Raw genomic sequence first — 9,999 nt, 5'->3', positions numbered from 1 at the left:
ATTGCGGCTATGAGGTGGATCGCCGACATCAAGGGGTGCTTCTATACTTGCTCATGCCTGGAGCACTTGAGGGTACGGTTCGCCTTGAACCAGCTCCGTCTGGGAGCGAAGGATTGGTGGAAGTTCGTGACGGCGAACTTCACTCAGGCGGAGATTTCAGCGGTGACATGGGAGAGGTTTACGGAGATGTTCAGGGACGAGTACGTTCCCCCGGTGGAGAGGGAGCGATTGATTCAGGAGTTCTTGACCCTTAAGCAGGGTACTGATTCCGTGGCAGTGATCACACGGAAGTTTCATGATAGGGCAATGTTCTGCCCCGAGCTGGTATCTACGGAGCAGTCGCGGATGAGCCGGTATTTGGGTGTTTTGAAGAGGGAGATCCGGGAGTTTGTGTCAAACTCCACCTATCGTACTTTCACTGAGCTTCAGGCGAACGCAAGGAAGTGCGAGATCGAGTTGGAGACTCAAGCGAGGGAGGAGGCTGAGTCTCGGCAGGTGGATCGACGGCCGGCTCAGTCTCAGCCGGCAGCCAAGCGGACTAAGTTCGCTGATTCGAGGATGGGAGGTCCGAAGGGTCGCACTTGCGCGAAGTGCGGCAAGAGTCACGAGGGGGTGTGTCGAGCTGGTGGTTGCTACAAGTGTGGCAAGGAGGGACATATTGCTAGGGATTGCCCTAAGGGGTTTATGGTTTGCTTCCACTGCAACCAGACAGGCCATCGGAAGGCCGAGTGTCCGCAGCTTCGTCAGGGAGCTACACCTACTACCCGGACTACTGAGACCCGACCGGCGAAGGTCGAGGCCCCGAGGGCTCGCGGGAGAGCCTTTCAGCTGACTGCGGAGGAGGTCCACGTTGCACCCGATGTTGTGGCAGGTATGTTATCATTCACGTATTTACTTAAAGGTCGAAATGCTATGCTTATGTTAATGTATGTGTAGGTACTTTCCTTGTGAACTCTATGCCTGCTCTAGTGTTATTTGATTCGGGTGCGAGTAGATCGTTTGTATCGTTAGCTTTTAGTCAGCACATTGGCATTAGTCGTGAGCCGTTAAGTCGGCCTTTGAGCGTTTCTATTGCAGCTGAGAGGGTGATTTGTGCTACGGAGGTTCTTCGGGGATGTGTGCTAGAGATCTTCGGGGTCGCGTTTCCGATTGACCTCATTCCTATTGCGATGGGGGATGTCTGTGTCATTGTAGGCATGGACTGGTTGAGCCGATTCAGCGCTGTTATCGACTGCGAGCGTCAGCTGGTGACTATACGAGACCCTAGTGGGGGAGTTCTTACGGTATACGGCGAGGGTACCCGTTCGGGATCAGCTTTTTGTTCGGCCGCTAGGGCGAGGCAATGCCTACAGCGGGGATGTAACGGTTTTGTGGCGTATGTGATGGATACGCGGGAGAGTTCCGAGAGACCGAAGACACTGAAGGAGGTTCCAGTGGTGCGCGAGTTTCCAGATGTTTTTCCCGAGGATTTGCCGGGAGTACCTCCTGCGAGGCAAGTAGAGTTTGGTATTGATCTAGTTCCAGGGGCTGCGCCTATTGCGAAGGTGCCTTATCGTCTTGCACCTCCAGAGATGCAAGAATTGTCCTCGCAACTTCAAGAGTTGTTGGGGGAAGGGATTTATTCGGCCGAGTAGCTCGCCGTGGGGAGCACCGATTCTGTTCGTCAAGAAGAAGGATGGTTCACACCGGATGTGTATCGATTACCGGGAGCTGAACAAGGTGACAGTCAAGAACCGCTATCCGTTACCGAGGATCGATGATCTATTCGATCAGTTGCAAGGGGCATCTTGGTTTTCCAAGATTGATTTGAGATCAGGGTACCATCAGGTAAGAGTGCGGGATGAGGACGTCCAGAAGACATCCTTTAGGACGCGGTATGGGCATTACGAGTTCGTGGTGATGCCTTTTGGGCTCACCAATGCCCCAGCAGTGTTCATGGATCTCATGAACAGGGTATGCAGGCCGATGCTGGATCGGTCTGTGATTGTATTCATCGACGACATTCTGGTGTATTCGCGGTCTAGGGAGCAGCATGAGGGACATTTGAGGGAGGTCCTTGAGGTACTGAGGTCGGAGAAGCTATATGCAAAATTCTCCAAATGTGACTTCTGGTTACGGGAAGTTCAATTTCTGGGGCACGTTGTAAATCAGGCAGGGATATTGGTCGATCCGGCCAAGGTGGAAGCGGTGATGAGTTGGGAGGCACCGAAGTCACCTTCTGAGATCAGGAGTTTCCTTGGGTTGGTGGGGTACTATCGAAGGTTCATTAGGGACTTCTCCAAGATCGCGGTGCCGCTTACCAAATTGACCCGAAAGGGTGTTACATTTTCATGGGGACCCGAGCAGCAGACTTCCTTCGAGACACTTCGTCAGAGACTGTGCGAAGCACCAGTATTAGCTCTTCCGGAGGGGATGGAGGACTTTGTCGTATATTGCGACGCATCGATTTCAGGACTGGGTGCAGTGTTGATGCAGAGGGGCCATGTGATAGCCTATGCATCGAGGCAGCTGAAGCCTCACGAAGCGAGATATCCCACGCATGACTTAGAGTTGGGGGCAGTAGTGTTCGCCCTCAAAATTTGGCGTCACTACCTGTACGGGGTTCGTTGTACCATATACACGGACCATAAGAGTTTGAAGTATTTGATGGATCAACCCAACCTAAACATGCGTCAGAGGAGATGGTTAGACGTGGTTAAGGATTATGACTGTGAGATCCTATACCACCCAGGCAAGGCTAATGTGGTAGCCGATGCATTGAGTCGTAGGGCGGAGAGCACTCCATTGCGGGACGTATGTTTGAGATTGACGATGATGACTCCGGTATTAGATGCTATTCGTGGGGCACAAGCCGAGGTTGTGAAGTCTGGGATGCAGAAACAGGAGCGGGTCGTCGGATTGATTTCAGAGTTCGTTATGGATGGACGGAGACTTTTGACATTTTAGGGTCGGATCTGGGTACCATTCGTGGGCGGTACGCGTGTTACTTTGATGGAGGAGGCACACAGATCGAAATTCTCGATCCATCCCGGTGCTACGAAAATGTATTTGGATTTGAGAAAGGAGTACTGGTGGCCTTGCATGAAGAGAGACGTTGCCTGGTTCGTTGAGAGGTGTTTGACCTGCCGTAGGGTTAAGGCCGAGCATCAGAGACCGCACGGTAAGTTGCAACCCTTGGAGATTCCTGAGTGGAAGTGGGAACAGATCACGATGGATTTCATCACCAAATTGCCGAAAACTGCCAGGGGAGTCGATGCGATTTGGGTGATAGTGGATAGGCTAACAAAGAGTGCACACTTCCTTGCCATTAGCGAAAGTTCATCAGCAGAGAAGTTGGCAGAGTTATACGTGAGAGAGATAGTATCTCGGCATGGAGTGCCGACCTCGATTGTTTCGGACCGCGATGTACGTTTCACTTCCAGGTTCTGGAAGAAATTCCATGAGGAGTTGGGTACTAAACTGCATTTTAGTACCGCATACCATCCCCAGACCGACGGTCAGAGCGAGCGAACAATTCAGACATTGGAAGACATGCTTAGAGCGTGTGTGTTAGACTTCGGGGGTAGCTGGGATGCGCATCTACCGTTGGCTGAGTTTTCCTACAACAACAGCCATCATTCGAGCATTGGTATGCCACCTTTTGAGTTGTTGTATGGTAGGAGGTGTCGGACTCCCATTTGCTGGGGAGAAGTGGGACAGAGAGTGATGGGCAGTACAGAGATCGTACTTCAGACGACCGAACAGATTCAACGAGTGAGGCAGAGGTTATTGACCGCCCAAAGCCGACAGAAGAGTTATGCGGACAGACGCCGGTCCGAGCTCGAATTCCAGGTCGGCGACTTCGTTCTCCTAAAGGTTTCTCCTTGGAAAGGGGTGATTCGGTTCAGGAAGAGGGGCAAATTGGGGCCCCGGTTCATAGGCCCATTCCGGGTAATTGCAAGGGTAGGTCGGGTAGCTTATCGGTTGGAGTTGCCAGCGGAGCTGAGTCAGATTCACAATACCTTTCACGTATCACAGTTGAGGAAGTGTATAGCCGATGAAGCGGCAGTGGTTCCGTTAGAAGATATTCAGGTGAATGCGAGCCTGAATTACGCCGAGAGACCAGTAGCTATCAGGGATCGGAAGATCAAGGTTCTACGGAACAAGGAGATACCTCTGGTGTTGGTTCAGTGGCAACATCGGAAGGGATCGGAGATGACTTGGGAGCCGGAAAGAGAAATGCGGGAGCAACATCCGGAGTTATTCACAGAATGAGACTTCGAGGGCGAAGTCTAGTTCTAGTGGGGGAGAGTTGTAACAGCCCGGAATTTCAGGTATTTCTTTAAATTATTTTTGGGGCACATTTAGGAGGGGACTCGGCGAGTTGGTGCATGACTGCCGAGTAGGACCGCAGTCTTGGTCACAGATACGCGACTGGACTCGACGAGTCCAATAGGGACTCGGCGAGTCGACGCTGTTCAGCTGAAACCCTAGCCGTTTTGATTCTGAATCGTATATAATGTCTTTAGGGCCGTCATGTCGCGTCTTTTGGCCGATTGAAGATACCTTAGGAGTTTGTGGGCATCTGGAGCAAGGGTGAGGGCTAGAGGAAGCTTGAAGAAGTTGTTAGACAAGGAGAAGCAAGGTGGTGATCAAAGGAGGTTCAAGGGGTCGAGTTCTGAAGGTTGGGGACACAGGGAACACGTTTCCAGGTAATCTTCGGATCATAATCTGTAGCTTTTACGTTGTATGCGAATTTAGGGTTAGGAAACCCATTTAAGGAATTGGTAGATTATAGTGTTGTTACAAGTGTTTAAACCACTGTAATAGTATATGTGAAAGTCCAGGAATCCCCATATCTATATACTACGGAATCATGCGAGATACAGGAGGCAGCGGATTGGCTGCATGGCGAGGACTCGCCGAGTCCAATGATCAGACTCGGCGAGTAGCTTGAAGATTCACTAGGACTCGCCGAGTTGTTCTTCAGACTCGGCGAGTAGCTTGAAGATCTACTGGAACTCGTCGAGTCGTTCTTTAGACTCGGCGAGTGGAGTCGGGGTGTCTAGACTCGCCGAGTTGCCCTTTGCACTCGACGAGTCCGGTCAAGTTGACCGTTGACCTGTATGTAATTTAGTAGGGTCAGTTGTCTTGTTTGGTAAGATCATTAATAAAGGTATGTGGTATTATAGGGAACCTGCAGATTAGCGGATCGAGTGCGAGTAGCTCGAAGGGTTTATAGCTTGCATACTACGAGGTGAGTCTTCTCACTATACTTCACCCGGAAGGGTTTGACTGCGTGACCGGAAGGTCGTATGTGTTATATTAATGCTATGTCTAGAGAGGTAGATGCTTTATATGTGATGTATGCTTATATGTGATGTATGCTTATACGGGCCGGAAGGCGAGACTTTATGTGATAGAAAGAACGGTATGATGTATGACTTATGTGTTATGTGTGTTATGTTACATGTGTTATGTTTTATACTATTATGGGCCGGAAGGCAAAATACTATGGGCCGGAAGGCAAGTTATTATGGGCCGGAAGGCGACTATGTTACGGGCCGGAAGGCAATGTTATGTGGACCGAAAGGTCCGGGCCGGAAGGCGTATGTGGGTAAGTCGTATACTGGGGAACTCACTAAGCATTTATGCTTACTAGTTGTGTTTATGTTTTTCAGGTACTAGTGATGACCGTGGGAAGGCACCGGCGTGACACGTACACACTGCCATTGTTGAAGATCTTGAAGATTTATTATTTATACTTTTGCAATAAACATGGAATAAACTCTTTTGTCGAATAATGATGTTTTATTTCAAATGAAAAATTTATTTGAAAATTTGAGCTGTTACAGAATTCAACACACAACTCCTTGTAAACCCTTTACTGGATGGCGAACAAGTTACTCCATCCCTTTCATGTAAATGAATACCCATTTCCCATAAAAGTTTTGGTAAGAAACGGGTTTAGCCTATCAACTAGTCCAACCTCCCAAAGTCTTTGCCAATTGATTGTTGGGGCAATAGCAAAATCCATGTTGTGTAACCATCCCAATCTAGTGTTGTATCAGGCGAGCACGTCCCTAGATATATTCGTTAGGAATACGTAAAACGGGTGAAAATTAGCAATCTCGCCTTGGATGTTACTAGCCTCACGTCTAGGTGCCATATTTCTCGTGAGTTCGACAGTGACAACGAGAATTGGCCTTAAATTTTCAGAAATCGAGACTTAATCTTTGTTAGGGTTACTCATGAACCATTTTTAAGAACAATCATGCAACGGATGAATAACACATTTTGGGCAAAATTTAGACATTTAAGCATATGAAAAACCCTAACCCCTAAATCAACAAATTAGTGAAAATAAACCAAAGAAGAAAGAAATATTTACCTTGGTGATGAAGATTACGTAAGCAAAATCACTAAATTAAGTAATTCTAGGCCAAAATCAGGTGGGGGGGGGGGGGGGACCAAAGAACAAGCTTCACTTCGTGAGGATGAGAAAGTGATTTGGTCAAATGGGATTCTGCATTATGAAAGCTGTGGTCTGGTGATCTTTAACACTCACGTCGTGAGTTTATTAGAACTCACCTCGTGAGTTTGGTTGGGCTAACTTGGCCGGCCATCTATGCTAACATTTTTGGGCTAATAAATCTAATGGGCTTAATTGTCACTCCCCATATGCATTATGGACTCACAAGGTGAATTCCTTCGTGCCCACCTCGTGAGTTTTTGCCAGATTCACCATTTTTTTTGTAAATTTATTTTACCATTTAATTTAGGAACCTCATACTTAAATTTTTACCACTTAATTTGGATGATTAAATTATTGAATGTCTAAAAATGTAAAAACTAAACTAAATGCATAAACGAAAGAAAATTCAAACCGAGCTCGGGTTGCCTCCCGAGAAGCGCTACTTTTTGAAGGAGTCATAAGCCGGACTCCATGCCTCCTACGTTGAGTCGTCTGAAGATTCCACCACTATGATCCTTTGTTCCTTGAAACGCCTTTTGTAAGCTTGAACTCGTCTTTTGTCCGCCTTTTTCGAATTTTCCTTTTTAGCTTTTACCTCTTCTTTATGAAATTTTCCTTATGGTCCCTTTAGTTTCTTCCTTGCACTCCATGGCATTCTTGTCTTCTTTTACCATTGGAGTTGTTACTTTTGAAGTAACCTCATCTTCATCACTCGCCATCTCATTATCTTCCTTGCTTACCCAAGAAATAGGACTTGTGTAGGCAATAACTTCAACTAAATACGCAACAGATGCTCTTGGTTTTGTTCTTTCAACTTGATGAATTGTCTTGATTTCTTCTTCCATGAGCTTCTCTAATTCTTCAAGATCATTTTCTTCATCAATGTTGAAAACCTCTTTATGAGCATGATTCTCTTGAAAGCCATCTTCCATCCTAAAGATTTCCATTTCATCACCAACCCTCAATGTGAGCTTAGACTCGCGAATATCAACAAGAGCTCCAACAGTGTTTAACAGCGGGCGACCATGAATAATTGGTACATCGGGATCTTCTTTCATGTCCAATACCACAAAGTCTATTGGAAAAACGAATTTCCCAATTTTCACTAAAACGTCTTCCATAATGCCTAGGGGCTATGTCATTGAATGGTTCGCCATGTGAATAGTCATTCTTGTAGCCTTCAACTTCTGAATATCTAACTTCTGATACAATGAATAAGGCATCAAATTAATGCTAGCCCCATAATCAGCTAAAACATCAACCTTCATATTGCTACCAAACTCACATGGAAGAGTGAGGCATCCAGGATCCCCCATATTCTTAGGTATCTCTCCCAACAAAGCTTTTGAGCTTTGCTCACTTAGAATGACTTTAGAATTCTTCTTTAGTTGCTGCCGAGTGGTTATCGAGTCTTGTAATAATTGTTGATACTCAGGAATTTTGGACAAGGACTCGACAAAGGGAGTATTAATCGGGATACCCTTCACGTGCTTAATAAACTCGACATGCTCTCTTTCCAGTGGACTAAGGGCAGCTCGGGAAGGAAATGGCAAAGGCGACTGATAGGCTGAAACAAAGACGAAATTTTCCGATTCAGACATAGCCCACGACGTGAGTTTTGCATGCTCACGTCGTGAGTTCATTATTTCAGCATCTTTATGATCTTCGAACTTGGGTTTCTTTGGCTTTGGGTCGGGTTGTTGTGGCTCTTCTTCCAAGGCTTCCAAGAACTCAGAGATGGCCTCCTCCTCAGTATCTATAGCCATTACGTGAGGCTGGGTCTTGTTTTCAGGATTTTTTGGGGACTGTCTTCTCATGAACCAAAGTGGTTAGTTGACCAAGTTGCACTTCAAGATTATTAATGGACGCTTGTTGATTTTTTATTAAAGCCTGCTATTCTACCATCAATGCATGATGATTCTGTACCAAAGTTCTTTGTTCATTAATAGCAGAATCAGTAGCCTCGTGTCTTTTTTCAAAAGCTTCCATAAACTTAATTAACATGGTCTCTAGATCGGGTTTCTTCTCGATTGGCGGTTGTTCTTTTTGGTAGAAGCCTCTGCCAGATTGTCTATATATTTCTTCCTTTTGCTTCTTGTATTCATCATAGGGCAACCATTCTTTCTTTGGTTTCCTCCAATCTTCATCATACTTGTCCCCACTCGAATAGCAAACTTGGGATTTCTTGTTTCCATATTCATCCAAGTTGCAAACTTTTGTCAAATGTGGACCACTACATCTCTCACAACCAACTCTAATTGCATGAATTGATTAGTCCATTTGTGTTGATCTTCTCTCCCTAGTGTTAAGCATTGCCATCACCGCAACCATCTCTTCAGGTTGTGCACCCCCAACTCCTTTAATGCCTTCATTCCTTGGATTATGATATTCACGAGAGTGTTTTGCGAATTCTTCAATTAATTCCTTGACTTCGCCCATATTTTTCTTTGTAAGTGGTCCTTGAGAATCAAGGAGCTGTCTTGTCATCAAATTTACCCCGTCATAAAATATTGACACCTCTTGTTGAATGTTAAGGTCATGTTGAGGATAATTCCTTAACAACCCTTTGTAACGGTCCCAATCTTCGTAAAGTGACTCTCTCGGGTTTTGCTCAAAATTGGCTATTGCCTTTTTAAGTTTAGCAATCTTGGATGGCGGACATAATTGGTCTAGAAACTGCTCACGCATTTGAGCCCAAGTAGTTACTGTACCGGGTGGGAGTGCTTTTAACCAATCCTTTGCAGCTCCTTTAAAGGTAACGGGAAGCATTCGTAGCAAAACGGTGTCCCTGTTAATATTTGGGACATTGAAGTAATCAGCAATGCCATTCACTTCATCTAAGTGTTTGAACGCATCCTCATGATCCTTTCCATAGAATGGGATATCCTTTAGTGCGGAAAGGATATGTCCCTTCAGCTCGAATGTGGCAGTGGCAGGGATTGCAGGTTGTACTAAGCCTGAATCAACATCATCCCGAATTCTCTTTCTGTAAGCTCCCATGGACATTTCTTCAATATTTGCCATCTCGTTCCTAGGCTCGTTATCGGGTTCGCTCGTATGTTCTTCAAATTCAGGCTCGGTATCATATTCGGATTCGGCTTGGATGGGTATTTGATCCAAGTGTTCAAGCTTGCTCTTGTTCTTTGAGGATGAACATGACTCCCCTGATTTCTTTGAAAACATTGATTTGAATTCTTGTAAGGGCGTCTTCTTCTTATGAATTGTAGACTCGGGATCTTCAAGCAGTATTACCAAAGGGGTGTTAGAGCCTCTGGTCATGAACTCCTGCAAACTAAACAACAAGGATAAAAACGTAAAACCGTACTAAGAAAATAAACTAAAAACTAAAAAAAAAAAAAAAAAAAAAAAACTAAAAATCACAGTTCTCACGTCGTGAATCTATAGACTCACGTCGTGAGTTCTGTAATAGTAAAAAAATTTAATCAAACCTTCCTAGAAATGAAAAACTAAGTGAATTAAAAACCGAAAACAGAGAATAAAAACTAATGCTAAAAAAAAACTGTTGCTGGAAAATTAACTTTTTG

The 9,999-nt window shown here is 45.6% G+C and overlaps 1 non-coding gene across 1 annotated transcript; it reads left to right on the top strand.

Annotated features, from left to right (window-relative positions):
- The first annotated feature begins 8,987 nt into the window (after positions 1-8,987).
- Positions 8,988-9,094, top strand: LOC144999213 (small nucleolar RNA R71). The gene has a single exon (XR_013660733.1). It is a non-coding gene; the product is annotated as a small nucleolar RNA R71 (small nucleolar RNA).
- Positions 9,095-9,999: the final 905 nt, after the last annotated feature.

The sequence above is a fragment of the Lactuca saligna genome, chromosome 5 (assembly GCF_052625555.1).
Source record: "Lactuca saligna cultivar CGN05327 chromosome 5, ASM5262555v1, whole genome shotgun sequence".
Taxonomy (NCBI): Eukaryota; Viridiplantae; Streptophyta; class Magnoliopsida; order Asterales; family Asteraceae; genus Lactuca; species Lactuca saligna.
The sequence above is the reverse complement of the archived record's forward strand: the minus strand, read 5'-3'. Positions and strand labels throughout refer to the sequence as shown.